Source organism: Mandrillus leucophaeus, unplaced genomic scaffold (assembly GCF_000951045.1).
Source record: "Mandrillus leucophaeus isolate KB7577 unplaced genomic scaffold, Mleu.le_1.0 Scaffold103, whole genome shotgun sequence".
Lineage (NCBI taxonomy): Eukaryota > Metazoa > Chordata > Mammalia > Primates > Cercopithecidae > Mandrillus > Mandrillus leucophaeus.
In genome coordinates, this window is record NW_012098432.1 from 3576077 (window position 1) to 3592375 (window position 16299).

The window sequence follows — 16299 nt, forward strand, 5'->3', positions numbered from 1 at the left end:
TGCCCATCCTGGCACTAAGGTTCCTCTCCAGTGTAAAACAGCCCTCTGATTTTCCTCTGAGGAATGCCCTCTGCATCTCTTTACCTATGTGTTTTAGCAATGTTAAGTCCCTCATGCTCTGGACATGTATATGAGTCCTGCCAAGGCTTCCCACTGACAGTGTCTCATTCTCTAGGACAGTGATAGTATTTTCTGGGATTTTTCTTAGAGTTATGTGGAAAGAGGAATCCTCTTTTTCCTGGGAAGTCTATAGCTTCTGGAGGCCATCTTGCCCCTATGAAGTTAGAATCCTCCTGAATCAGATAAACAAGTCAACACAAAGACAATTCGAGCTGAGACTTGTGGAAAGATGAACTCCTGACTATATGAGTGTGCATCAGCCTTTTCTGAAGATGGATCTGGACTATTAGTTTTATGGAACAACTCATTTTCTTTGATTTTAAAGCCTATTTGAGTTAGAATGTGGTCATGAGAAATAAACAACAACAACAAAATCCTCTTCATTGTCTTTGTTTTCCTCTCTGTTTCTCCCAGTACACTGCAAATAATTCCAAATCAGGGATTGTGTCTTAATATGATTTTTATGTTTAATATCCAGGAAAATATTCAAGAAAAATTCTTAAATGAATATCTGGAGAGAAAATGTAGATAAACACACAGAAATTTGATATTATTGAAAGATTCATGTAGCAGCAAGAATATATTAAACACTATCTTAACTTTTCAAAATCTGAAATAAAAATTTTCAGAGTTGTAAATATATTGCTATGGAATACAAAAAAATGCCATTAGTGATTTTTTAATACGAAACTACCTAAATTTCTCTTTTATTTTTCTTTCTTTTCCTCTTGAATTTGGAAAATATACAAGAGTGTTTTACTTATTATTACCTTTCTTGTATAAAAAAATGCTAGATCAATTACTGAAAAAAGGTAGAGGTTAACAAAAGTTAACTTTTGGTAGGAGATTAGCCATTCACTTAGCAAATATGACTCACACAAAATAAAGCATATAGAAAATTCTAAACTAAAGAAACACATTGTTCAATTCCATTTACTAAAGTTTTATTACTAGAATTTGTTTGTTTGCAGGTGTCTTCGATCTCTTCAAACCAACCACATTTTAGTGACAAAATCATGCCATTTTGTGATGAAATCATGCCAGTTTGGAACCTCTTCTTCATAGCAAAACAATTAGAATGACCTCAATTTCAGCAGATGTCAGCAGTAGTTCAACAAAACAGCTAGAAATATATTGATAAAATGTGAAAATAAATCAAATAATAAAATGTATTTATTTAAAACTAAGTTTGTATCTTTCTGTTTATATGCATATATAAAATTGTATTCTTTCGTCATTTATTTGCATCAAAATACAACCTCCTTCCTTGTAGTTGCTGTGGGTCTGACATGAGGCTAGATCATTGTGAAGAATATAGTACTGAGGATTTCTGGGAAAAATGTGGAAGAAGTGGAAGATATTGGTTTAAGATCTTTTCAGGATGAAGAATTATGTAACTAAACCATAATTCTACCACATTTTTCCCCCTTATAGTTTCTGAGTCTAGGGAATGAGGGAAGACGACTGTTATTAAATCATTCGTTTGTCACATCTCCCTATAAAACATATGGTCATAGACATTGCTATGGCGTCCCTCCACTGTGTCTCAGTAAAGAAAGAAAAAAAAAATAAACAAAAAAAAATAAACACATTAAAACAAGAATGAAGTCAAAGAGCTTCTAATGAAAAATAATTTTATAAACTTTATTTTATGAGACAGTATAGTTATTTTGCTAAGAAATTCAATATATTACGGAGTATGAACCCTTGTGACTAGTCATTACATAATATTTGTTCATGAGATGTCAGGAATTTACTCAATTTTTAATATAATTAAGCACTGAAACTTTAATGCATTAAATTCATATAAGTTTACAATTAAAACAGGAGGTGACAGGGTAATTAATGTTTCTTATTTTCTCTGTGTTTTTCTTCTTTCTTTTTTTTTCTTTTTTTTTTTTTAGGTTACTTTAATACTGAAGTCTTCTGTTTAATTGAAAGTTGTCTTGGAAATTTTTTTATGCAAAACTTTATACACAGTCTCAGCTTGCTGCACCCTGCATGTGTGAAGAAAATTAAGAAATAAGCAATTATCACAGTGCAAATAAAAATTTAACATCAAAATTGCAAACTCTCTTTGTAGTATATAAATTGATGAAATGTATAAAACAATATCCTCTTTCTCTGTGTCCCTGAGATTTTCTACTTCAAAAGGAAGCTAACTGAGCTCCTGTCAGAAGCCATGTACTGTGTGAGACATTTTCACATATGTCACGGAACCTTCTTAGCAACCTCAAGGAGGAGCATTTTCTCCTCTTTACATGGAAAGAGAGTGAGGCTCAACCGAAGAATAAATAAGCAACTTACCCAAAGTCACAAACATAGGAAGCAACTGACCAGGGACTTAAACTCAGTTCTGCCTAACTTCAAAACCTATTACTGAAGGGATTTGCCTTTTGGTTGACTGGTTTTTCAAGTAGTAATGAAAATGGTATCTTCATGTAGTGAAACCGGAGTGCTGTCAGAAGCTCCTTCCAAATGAAAAGTGGCATCGTTATTTTCTTTTCTCATGTAATAGGCTACGTAGTTTATCTAATAATACACAATTATCAGATCCTTATATATATTATAATATAAATATGTAAAATAAAAATGTTTTTTATTCTTTTCATTATACTTTTAAGTGCTTCTGTAGTATAAATAATAAATGTTATTATTTTCAGATCTCAGTTTCAACCAGAGAAATAACAAGTAGAGTCGGGTTGAAAACGAAAATATTATTTAAGAACATACCAGGGGACCAGGAAGAAGTCCACGTGCTTCAGAGCATTGAAAAGAATCTTCCGGTCCAGTCCCCGTTTTATGCATCAGCATATAAACTATGAAAGCATGAAGTATGTAATCAAGTGGTAATGTGTGTGGCATGGATTATAAAACCTTTCAGAATTTAGGGGACAGATTAAGGAATAAACTATATCAGTATAAAGGTAAAGAGATACAGCATCCCTGTTAGATTTAATTGTCTGTATACGTGTACCGTGAAAAGTAATTTTTCCCTGGGATGTACTATAATTTTTCATTTTAAGGAAAAAATTTTCAGCTGGGAGACAAGTAGAAAGGAGAAAATATCATTGGTATGACCCAGTTAAAATAAGTGGGATATCATAAATTGAAGTATAGAAACCACCAGTTTCCTTTATTAGAATTTTTTTCAGGCGATGTCTCTGCTGGTCTCTTGTGCTCACACTGGATCAAATCTAGCAAGAGCACCATATGAAAAATGGCCACAGCATACTTAATTACCTTCCTTAATTACTCAGAGATCTGCAGCAGCAAGAGTATCTCACATGAGTCTGTTTTATTTCTGCTTTGCAATTATGTGTGCAGCCAGGTTTCCCTTAGAAAACAAAGGAGCAGAGCTGTAAACAAAAGTCACTAACAAGAAACAAAGGCGATCATTTCTATGGCTGAAAGCCATGAATTTGGAGGGAAAAAAAAAAGCTAATCTTTCAGGAAATCCAGTTTCAAACTTCCACGTTCACAAGAAGTTATCTCCACATTCCCTGAATTAGTCATATGTGTGGTCTGTGAGAAACTAGGGAGTCTCTTTTCCTCTAACTGTAATTGATGAATGAAGGAGATAGCCACTACCATGTGACCTCAAATGCTGTAGCTAGTTGGCACCACAGACAAGTTAATTATAATCCTTGAAACAATGTAGCATTTCATTTTGCAACCATGAATCATTCACTGTTTTGTCTAGTCTCCTGAGAGTCATTTTTATAGTAAACTAGTCTTTATAGTGTCAGACAGTGATTAGCAACAATGACACATTTTACAGATTGGGGCCTCAGAGCTGTGCCTACCATGTTGCTATATAAAGTGTGGTAGAGATCTTAGTATTAATAATCTTGATTCGTCCTTACAAAACAAAATTGGACCAAGATTATAGCCAAATTATTCCTAACAATATTATATGATTAAATACATTGTAATAAATTGGACCAATAGGCTTGAGAGGAGAAGGACGTGAAACTCTCTGCCCAACAGGTTAACTTATATTTGCATGTTTGTCAATTAATGACATTTACAGTTTAGAAAAGTATTTGAAAGCTCACAATGTAAGAAGAGGTTCTTTCAATATCAAAAGGCTCTGAATATTCTTAAAACGTTCTCAACTTTAAAAATGACAACATATTTTCTAAGGATATCACTTACCAAAAAGTGTAACAAATAAAAGAAGATTTGAGAAAGAATTTGGGAGATTTTAGACATCAGAAAGAATATGTATTAGTCCGTTCTCACACTGCTATAAAGAACTGCCCAAAACTGAGTAATTTATAAAGGAAAGAGGTTTAATTGACTCATAGTTCTGCATGGCTTGGGAAGACTCAGGAAACTTACAATCATGATACAAGGGAAAACAAATACATTCATCTTCACATGGTGGCAGGGGGGAGAAGTGTAGAGTGAAGGGTAGAAAAGCCCTTTATAAAACAATCAGATCTCCTGAGAACTCACTCACTACCATGAGAACAGTGAGAACAGTATGGGAGAACCACCCTCATGATATAGTTAACTTCCTATGAGGTCCCTCCCCCAACATGTGGAGATTGTAATTCAAATTACAATTCAAGATGTGATTTTTGGGTGGGGACACAGCCAAACCATATAATTCCCTTCTGGCCCCTCCCAAATCTCATGTCCTCACATTTCAAAACACAATCATGTCTTCCAGTCACCCAAAGTCTTAACTCACCAACATTAACCACAAAGTCCAAGTCTAAAGTCTCATCTGAGACAAGGCAAGCCTCTTCCACCTATGAGCTGTAAATTCAAAAGCAAGTTAATTACTTCCTACGTACAATGGGGGTACAGGCATTGGGTAAATACACTTATTTCAAATGGGAGAAATGGCCAAAACAAAGAGACTACAGGCTCCATGCAAGTCTGAAATCCAGTAGGACAATCATAAAACTTTAACATTTCAAAATGATCGGCTTTGACTCCATGTCTCACATCCAGGTCACACTGATGCAAGAGGTAGTCTCCCATGGCCTTGAGCAGCTTCATCTCTGTGACTTTGTAGGGTAAAGCCTCCCTCCTGGCTACACAAGCTGATACTGAGTATCTGATGCTTTTCCAGGGACACGATGCAAGCTGTCAGTGGATCTAACCATCTGGGGTCTGGAGCAGGGTTGCCCTCTTCTAACAGCTCTACTAGGCAGTGCATTGTGGGGGACTCTCTGTGTGGTTCCAACCCCACAGCACTGCCCTAGCAGAGGTTTTACATGAAGGCTGTGCTTCTGCAGCATACCTCTGCCTGGACATCCAGGCATTTCCACACATCCTCTGAAATCTATGTGAAGGTTCTCAAACCTCAATTCTTGTCTTCTGCACACCAACAGGATCAACATCACATGGAAGCTGCCAAAGCTTGGGGCTTGTATCCTCTGAAGCCATGGCCTGAGCTGTACCTTGGCCCCTTCTATCCATGACTGGAGTGGCTGGGATACAGTGCACCAAGTCCTAAGGCTGCACACAGCAGGGGAACCCTGGACCTGACCCAGGAAACTATTTTTTCTTCCTAGGTCTCTGGGCCTGTGATGGGAGGGGCTGCAGCAAAGGTCCTTGACATGACCTGTAGACATTTTCCCCCTTGTCTTGGTGATTAGCATTCAGCTCATTACTTACACAAATTTCTACAGCAGGCTTGAATTTCTCCCCAGAAAAATGGGTTTTTCTTTTCTATTGCATTGCTAGGCTGCAAATTTTTCAAACATTTATGCTCTGTTTCCTCTTGAATACTTTGCTGCTTAGAAATTTCTTCCACCAGATATCCTAAATCATCTCTCTCAAGTTCAAATTTCCACAGATCTCTAGGGCAGGGGTAAAATGCCACCAGTCTCTTTGCTAAAACATAACAAGAGTCACCTTTGCTCTAGTTCCAAAGAAGTTCCTCTTCTCCATCTGAGACCACCTCAACCTGGACTTCATTGTCCATATCACTATCAGCATTTTGGTCAAAACTGTTTAACAAATCTCTAGGAAGTTCCATATTTTTCCATATATACCTGTTTTCTCAGCCTTCCAAGTCTCCAGGAAGTTCCAAACTTTCCCACATTTTCCTGTCTTCTTCTGAGCCCTCCAAACTGTTCCAACTTCTGCCTGTTACACAGTTGCAAAGTCATTTCCACATTTTGGGGTATTTTTACAGTCGCACCCCACTCCCAGTACTGATTTACTGTATTGGTCCATTTTCATGCTGCTGTAAAGAACTGCCTGAGACTGGGTAATTTATCAAGTAAGAAGGTTTAATTGACTCACAATTCTACATGGCTTAGGATGCCTCAGAAAGCTTGTAATCATGGTGGAAGAGGAAGCAAATACATCCTTCTTCACAAGGTGGCAGGAGAGAAAAATGCAGAGCCAAGGGTGAATAAAACCATCAGATCTCCTCTACTAAAAAATACAAAAAACTAGCTGGGCGAGGTGGCAGGCGCCTGTAGTCCCAGCTACTCGGGAGGCTGAGGCAGGAGAATGGCGTAAACTCGGGCGGCGGAGCTTGCAGTGAGCTGAGATCCGGCCACTGCACTCCAGCTTGGGCGACAGAGCGAGACTCCGTCTCAAAAAAAAAAAAAAAAAAAAACCATCAGATCTCATGAGAACTCACTCACTATCACAAGAACCACATGGGGAAGCACCCCCATGATCTAATCACCTCCTACTACGTTCCTGCCCCAACATGTGGGGAATATAATTTGTATTACAATTCAAAGTGAGACTTTGGATGGGGAGATAGTCAAACCATATCAGGATACATAGGTAAACCAAGGTAAGTGACATTATAAATGCCTTTGCATCTCTTAAGAATGCAGTTTGTGTTATTGACTATAGAAGTGTATTTAGATTTTTCTCTGCTAGTATAAACAACAACCTATTAAAGACGAAACTGTCTCTGAGCTTCCTTTAGTCATCAACTTTTGATCATCAGACCCAAAAGATAACTTCTACATTTAAGAAAGAAAAATGAGACCTTCAAGTAAAGAGGGAGAAATACTTGCAAGAGATCTCTCTTACTTCCTCTCTCCTCAGACAGGTATACAGAGCTATGAGGTAGTTTATTCTCAAGTCCATGTTTAGGGTAATGGGATTTAATGTGCACAGGAATGGTGAAGGAGAGACACAGTTGTATTATCTTCTATTTTAAAATGTGTGTTACCAGGATGAAGCCTATCAGTAAAAATTGCCTATGATAATTTTGTATTACAGACTGTGAACTCCCAACTGGACATAGTGGCTCATGCCTGTGATACCAGCACTTTGTAAGGCTCAGGCAACAGGATTGCTTGAGCCCAGGAGTTAACATCAGTCTGGGTGACATGGCAAGGCCCTGTCTCAACAAAAAATACAAAAATCAGCTGGTCATGATAATACACACCTGTGGCCCCTGCTATTCTGGAGGCTGAGGCAGGAGGATTGTTTGAGCTCAAGAAGTCAAGGCTGCAGTGAGCTGTGATTGCACCACTGCACTCCAGCCTGGCTGACAGGATGAGACCCTGTCTCAAACACTATAGCAACAACAAAAATCACATTGTGAACTTCTGAAGAGCTCTTTCCATTTATCTTTGTACACAGCACTTAAAGTGGGAGTACTTGTTTATCATGAAGACTCAGATTTGGAATCCGTGGATTAACCACTTGAGTCTCTCACCAGGCATTGACATTTATAATATAACACATAGAAATTTTAACACATGACCATTGGAAGAAAGCTGTCTGTGCCAGTTGAAGATAGCTGTGTCTTTATGTAGCATCACTTAAATTACGTGCAAAGTAAGTCAATCTCATGTTGCTGACAACAATCCTCTGTAAAACCTGCAGATATAAAAGTTGAGAAGTAAATTATAGCACTAATAAAGTTAACCTGGTAGGGTCCAAAATGGCATATGCAGCAGAGAAAAAAGGGAAACAGAAACAGTTCATGCTGTTATAATTGCTACAATTTCACTGGCAATTTAAATAAAATAATTCAAATTGCTGCAATTAACACACACATAGAATTCAAAGGATATTGGGTGACCTCACACAAAACGCATTGTAAAATCAGCCCTCCTCCAAAGAATTAACCTTCTTAAATCATTTGCATCCAGAGGACGCCTGGATTCATACTCTGCAAAGACTGTAAGCACAGGAAAAGCAAGGCCCCTAAAGGAGAATGCCTATCAACAGCAAGCACTCTTTCCGGGGTTATATCACCCATATGAAAGCACAGAGATTGGCCGTGTTATATTCACAAACTCCCCGGCTGAAGGTAGAATTTTGCTTTTTCTGCATGGTTGCCCCTGTGCAGCTTAGAAGGAATCTGTCAGCAAGGACTGAAAGCTGCTGTATTGCTGAGAAGTGATTCTGATTCACGTTGACAGAGATTCCACTTTTACTTGACTGCAGAAGCACAGGACCATCTTGTCTGTGATTTAGGTCTGAATAAAGGGCTCTTTCCTCCAGTGCATTAGAGCACAGTAACCACAAATTGTTATTTGCAAAGTGGGGGAAATTTGTTCAATGTTTCTCCAGTCACCTGAAACCAAATTTAAGACATATTATCTGGGACACATTGAAAGCCTTTTCTCTTATTAGGTCAGACTTATGCAAGCACAGAACTGACAGTACCAAGAATGATGATTTGTGGTCAAAAATCAAAAAAGTAACACTTGGGTGAGTCTAATATGAGTGAGAGATGACCTTTACTATCCCTTGTTCTGAGGTCAAGATTTGGGGAGCAAGGCAACCCATTTGAACAACTGCCGAACAAAAAGAACTCAAAAGAACTTTTAACATCTAGAATGTGTGATTTTTTTTAACACCTTAATAAGAATCTTGACTCTGGATAATGCTGTTTAAATATTATAAAACTCTTATCTCTGCCATTTTTGAGTTCATGTGTAAATGCTTTACAACACAAAGGCAAAGGAAGTATTCAATTACTACTTGCCACTCACATTTTCCCTTAAAATTTTTGTCCTACTATGTGTGTCTGTGGCCTTGTCTGCTTATTTTGGCTACAAAATGCACTGGTATCAATTTAATGCCTTGTATTAAAAATATGTAGATACACTGAAGTCTAAATACATAGTGTTCAATAATAATAATAAATGATTATTATGTTAAATTTAATTTGTTTGATGATTATTAAATCATTGACAATAGGATAGTAAAAGACTAGTTAATAACGAAGATAATTCAAGTGAATTTGAAGGAAAAAGTACAATTGCCTCAGCTATGGAAATGATAATTGTGAATTGAGAGGGAACTGGACCTCTTTGCAAATTATTCATATAAGGGATATTGTCTCAAATGGAGATAACAATAAACAAAAGTATCTATTTAAATTAGCTTCTCCCCTCCAAGGAGGATCGGTAAATCCTTTTTACAGAAATACTATGAATGGCTGTGGCTGGATCCAGATGTCTCTAGCAGAACAAAATGGTGGGAGGTATAAAATAAAAATCAGAGGAATCAGCAGAAGCATATACCTAGATTGTCAAAAGTTCAAGTCCAATTAGGAAATAAAAAAGTACTTTTTTTGAAAGAACAAAAATATGATTCAAAACTAGGAAACAAAATAAGAATTCTTGAACACAAAACATTTGTATGAAATCAGTAGAAGTTAAAGAACATTCTTCTAGAAGTAAGTACTTGTTAAAAGGCTGACAAAATCAGACTCTTAAGTGGCTATCTGAACATTAGTTGAAACAGCTTAAATGGTGCATGCTCAGGAATAACAAGTTTTAGTAATTTATTCCCAGAGTGACCTTTCCCAGACCATAATAAATCATCCATATGTAGTGTCTCTTTCCATGAACCTTCCATTTAAAGAAGGCAAAAATAGAAATACTGCTGAGAGTTTGAAGCAGTGACTGACTCCAATAAGAAAACTGAAATTGGAGCATAAAAAGCACAAATCTAACTTCCTGGCTGAAATTCATCTTTGAAGAAAGTGCATTTCCTATGGCTAGACCGCTGAAATCACTCTTGTCTCATGCCCCAGATTTCTTTTGTTTCTGTGGATAGTCAAGAAAAGAAGAGGAGTCGTTGCTCTTACTATTCACATTCAAATGTTGGGTAAGAAAATCAGTGTTAAATAAATGAGCAAAATGATTAGTGGAGATTGTGTTTGTCCCATTGAACCAGAAGCCTAAGGGACTAACTTTAGAATTCTAATTTTGAGACTCAAAATTGTCACTATTACTCTTATTTGAAAATGAATTGTTTAAATCAAAGTTCTTAAAGTAGTGATCATAATGACCTTTCATCTTTTACATACTTCATCTGTTTGACCAAAATTTGTACTTAATAGCCCTAAATTCTGTCTAAATTCAAGGTTGAAATTTTAAAGAAACAATGCATTGGAAAATCTGAAGCTTCATTACAGCATTTCCTGCAGTTCGTTTGGCTCATTGTGCACTGTTGTTTACAAATTATGCACAAAGTTGGAAGTGGGGGAGCTATATGCTTAATATAAATTTATATTTTTCAAGTAAAGTCATACTTATAAATGCACAATACACACAATTACAATTGGTATTGTAATTGTATTCAAAATTATAAGTGGTATTATAATTGTATTTAAAATTATAATTTTTCAAATAAAGTCAAACTTATAAATACACAATACACACAAGTACAATTGCCCCAGCTATGGAATGGTAATTGTGAATTGAGAGGGAACTGGACCTCTTTTCAAATTATTCATGTAAGATATTCACATAATGGTATTGGTATAAAATTAGGTATAGTAATAGAGAAAAAAAAAAAGAAGAAAAAGAAAACAGAACAATGTAACAATTGCCATACAATAGAGAGTTTAAAGAAAAGATAAAACCACACTTCGTATTTTTTATAAATGACTGAATTTTAAATTTCAGTTGAATGACACCTAAAATTCCCAAGATGAAAATGGTTTACCCATAAGCCACCTTCTTCCATCATTTTATAATTACAGATTAAACAATGTCACAAAGTAAATGAGGTTGATAATTTGTTATAGTTTTATAGCATCATAAGTATAATGACAATTTGATGTTATGCCTTGTATTAAAAACACATAGCTACATTAAAGTCTAAACAAATAGTGTTTAAACAAGCTTGCATATAAATTTATCTTTGAAGATTAGCTTTGCTAAAGGAATAGTGGGCATAAAACACTACTAAAATAATCATAGATCAGCAAATGTGCATCAAAAATAATAAAAGACTTGATGAAATATAGATTTGAATTGAAATACAGACATGGATCACCTCTATAAATACATTGTGGATTTTAAACTATCCCATGAGAAGAAGTCCCCAGATCACAAAAGATTGTATAACACTGTGCAGCCAATAATGGACAATTTATTGATGTGTATTTCTCTGATTGTATGTGCTATAGGAAAGGAAAAAATGGGCTATGCTCCACGCCTCTTACTGGAAGCAAGTTTTTGCCTTGATCAGGCATACAATATTCACTAAACTAAAACAAAAAAACTCTCAAAATCCATTTATGACAACTCAAATATAGAAGAAAAGGGGAAAATCAAAGCATCTACATGAACTAGCTACACAAGTAAAAGTAGGAGAGGAGGAGATTTTTCATTTTGACCAGAGAAATTTGCTCATAGAGAATGGTTAAGAAAACTGAAAGAACAGAGGTGTCAAAGTGTTAAAAGTAACTCTTCAATAGCCCTGGAGAGAAATATCAGCAGAAAAAGAATAAAAGTGTCCAGTTACCTACAATATTTCTTGTTAATATTTTATTTACCCTAAAAAATATACTTCAGAAATCCCTTACATGAAAAGAAAAAAGTAGTTCTGCTCTTCTTGAACAATGCATTTCTCAAAGCAATACTTATGCATTATTTAACCTTTCCTTATTTGTTCATCTAGTGAATAATGACTAGGCAATAACTTAAGCGAAAGAGCTAGAGTTCAATAAATTGTTTGGTGCTTCATATATTAACGTACATCTTAAGAACAAATAGCTAACTGCAGCTCAAAAAAATAGTGTGAGACATGGATATCAAACCAGAAAGATTTTGTTCCTGGTTTGAGGAGTATTTTGCAGTGCTAAATTACCTTAATATATCCACTTTAATCTGATTCCTTTTTCTCTGGACAACAAACAAAAGTCTTTTATGCAAATGATCAAGAGAATACTGTGATGAAAAGTCTGCAGTTAGGAGTTGGAATCTAGTAAAGCCTTTACCGACTTGATTTTAGATGGCTGGTGAATCAACTGAAATTGCTCTGCATCACTTTCTTCACTTGTACCTCAATGGCATGCTACTATAGACATCTTGGATTTCTAGTAATCAAATATTACGATCAGGAAACATTGACGTTGCATAATACATCTCATTTTTATAGCCCTTTCTGAGAAACCGATCACTGTACAATATAAATGATGAAAGGAGTAAAATGAAGTCAAAAGGGAGTGAAATGAATAATCCCAGTAGGGAAACTATGCTGTTGAAACTAGAACACAAAACATTTGATACCAAGACAATTGCTAAGCCAGTTTTTACTCAAAGGTTATCATTTTTAAAATGAAATTTCACTAACCAATGTAGTTGGGATCACTCATTGCACAATACAATGAACAATTGATTAGCTAGACCCTTTGGTATTAAGTGCAGGGAAGTTTTATGTTAAGTGACTTAGGAAGACAATGTGAAAAACAGTGGAGTCAGTACAGTGTATGGAGTTATATACATTTTTAACTGTTGTAAGTCATATAGCAAAAAATGCCTACTTAGGTACAATCCTATTGAAGAAATAGTGACCACACTGCATTTACTGGCAAGACATTGATTTGCTTGATACCATCTAAGAAGTAGAGACTCTATGTGCCAATTTGGACCAGGCAGCAGAGATATGTATATACAGTTCTGGTTTCTCTTAATGATAGAAATGCAACTGGCTATTAGAAGTATTGTTATTATTTCCTTCATTGATGCTTGTGATCCTCTGAAACAAAATGGATTTATTAGTTGGTATTATACCAGACTTAATTTGCAAATAAAACACCTAAGTTTCAATAGCTTTTTGTTTGTCTCCAAGTTTAGAAATACCACGTATCTATCCATTTTCACCATCTCCACTGTTTCCACCATAGATGAGTATCCTGTCAATGTTCATGCAGACCTTCTCAGTAAATGGGCCCCTACAATATTTTATATGGCCTTTCTATCCATTCTCCACACTGCAATCAGAGTTAACTTTTTCTAATGCAAATCTGTTTGTGTCACACAGCAAAATACCTCACTGAAAACCTGTTAATAGCTACCCATTTCTCATAAGATTAACCTGATCTACCTATAAATCTGCCTATATGTTGCTTTACCTCAATTTGTATAACTTGCACTTCTCCATGCCGCAGGCACTCTACGTTATATTCAATTCTTTGCATCTCTTGCTTGTCCTCAGGCCTTCGCATAGGCTCTTTCTCAGTCTAGAATGCTTTTTCCATTCTCTCTACTCTCCATTAGCTTACTTATTTCCTACTCTCCCATTTAAAATTCAGTTCAAACTTTACTTTGCTTAGTTTTTAAATTCTGTCACAGATTGGTATTTATTGCTTTATTCCAATGTGCCTATGTCAGAATACATTTATATGTGTTTAACTCTAAGTTTCAAAATGTTTTTCTTTCTCACAAAAAATATAGAATACAGAAAAGTGCACAAAACAAAAGTGACTTGCTCAAAGATTTATCATTAAGAGACAAATTATGGACCCACCATACAGGAGGTAGAATTTTGCATGCATTATCCATGCCCAACTCATGCCTGTACTCAATGAATGCACACTCTCAACACTCCTCCAAAGGGTAGCATTGTTATGAATTGTCTATTGAAAATCTAAAGAATTTTACTACCTATCTAAACAAATCCAAACACAAAAAGCATGGATTTGTTTGTATTTTTCTCTTTTGAGCATGATAGAAATGAAATCAAAAACTAACTATTCTTTGTTTTGATTGTTGATAATGTAAGTCTTTCAGCTTTATTGTTTGTACTCAAAACTGCCTACATAATTTTTAGTTGTTAGCATTTCAAAACGAACTTTTGAATCAAATTTTCAATTTTCTCCAAAACAAAAATGAAAATGTCTTATTGAAATTTCATTAAATCTGTTGATAAATATAAAAAGAATAGATATATTGACAAAAATAGTTTTCCAATTTAGGTACATGATATAGTCCTCCATTTGTGTAACTCTTATTTAATTGATCTCTACATTGTCTTATAGTCTCCAGTATAGAGAACTTGTACAATTTTAGCTGGATTTATTTCTAGGTGGGTTTTTTAATTCTATTATAAATTGTATCAGTTTTTAAATGTCATTTTCTATTTAATTGTTTCTAGAATATAAAAATGCTGTTAATTTTGTTCAGTTCCTTGTGTCTAGGATTCTTTATATAATAAATTCAGTTACTATATTTAATCATTTTTGTGGATCATTTTGGATTTTTTGCATACACAATAATATTACCTGTTCATAATGACAGTTTTATTTCATGCTTTCAATACATACTTACAGTTTCTATTTTTATTTTCCTAACTCACTGTTAAGGCTAAAGCATTTAATACAATATAACATACATAAAAAAGAAATGAATATTTACATCTTTTTCCTGTCTCAAAGGGAAAACTTTCACCATTTCAAAACAAAGTATAATGTTTACTGTAGGGTTTTTGTGATTCCTTTTATATAACTAAAAATGTTTTATGTAGATGTCATTTGTTAATTGTAATACATGTTATTAAATGTTAGTGATTCCTTCTACTGTATGTTTTGATCTCCTCTATTATATGTTTATTTTCTAGGTTAATTTTGTGCTTACCTTTCTTATTTCCTTCTTTTTATGTTTTGTTAATATTATTTTTGTTCTTTTCTAAAATTTTAATATTATTAGGTTATTGATTCTTAACTATCTCAAGTACTGATTGACTCTAACTTCACAGGTTTTTACATATGTTAATTTTATCATCATTCTTCTGCAAATAATTTCTTATTTTATTTTATTATTATTTTATTATAGTATTATTTCTTCTCTGGCAATAAAAATATTTGTGGTCTAAGTTTTTTGATTTCTAGATAAATTTATTTTTTAACAGAGATTATGTACTGAAAAATTTTGATCCTTTGAAATGTATGGAGAATCAATGGTTAATTTTTACAAAGGTTTTATATTCATTTGAAAGGAATGTGTATTCTTCATTTCTTGTGTACTCTATACTAAATATGTTCATTAAATCAAGTTTGGTAATTGTGTTGTTCAAATATTCCATATCATCATTGATTCTTCTATTAGTTACAAATGGGGAGTATTAAAATATGCCACTAAAAATTGCGAATTTGCCTACTTTTCATCGTGGATCTATGTACTACATGTTTTAAAGCTATGCTACTGGATACAGATAAATATAGATATTTTAGTTCCTTTATTATTGTTGTTTTCCTCTTTTCCCCTACTTAGGCATCTTGCCTATTTGGTCTGCTATTAATGTAGCTACACTTTTTCACTTGAATAATGTTTGAATGTTGATGATACTGTTTCTTTTTCCACATTTTACTTTCATTTTTCTAATCCTTGTTTTACATGAACCTTCTAAAAATAACATGTTGTTAGGATTTGTTTTTATTTGGTCTGCAACTTTGTATTTTAAATGGAATTTAATCAGTTTACATTTTAATATAACTACTGTTACATTTGTATTTAAATCTATCATCCTACTAAGTACTTTCTATTTGCCATACCTGTTCTATATTTTTGTCTCTTCTTTCTTGCTTTATTCCTTGATTTAGCATTACTTGCTATGCCATTCCCCTCTTCTACCTCTTGCAAGTTGTACATTCCTTTACTATGCTCTTAATAGTTACCCTAGAGATTAGCACATATTTTTTCACCAATGTCTAATATGAACTGATATTTTTACCTTTTATCCAGACAATGCAAGGATCTTTCTTTTTTTTTTTTTTTGAGACGGAGTTTTGCTCTGTCACCCAGGCTGGAGTACAGTGGCCGGATCTCAGCTGACTGCAAGCTCCGCCTCCTGGGTTTACGCCATTCTCCTGCCTCAGCCTCCCGAGTAGCTGGGACTACAGGCGCCCGCCATCTCGCTCGGCTGGTTTTTGTTTTGTTTTGTTTTTTTGGTTTTTTTTTTTTTTTTTTTTTTTTTTTTTTTTTTTTTTTT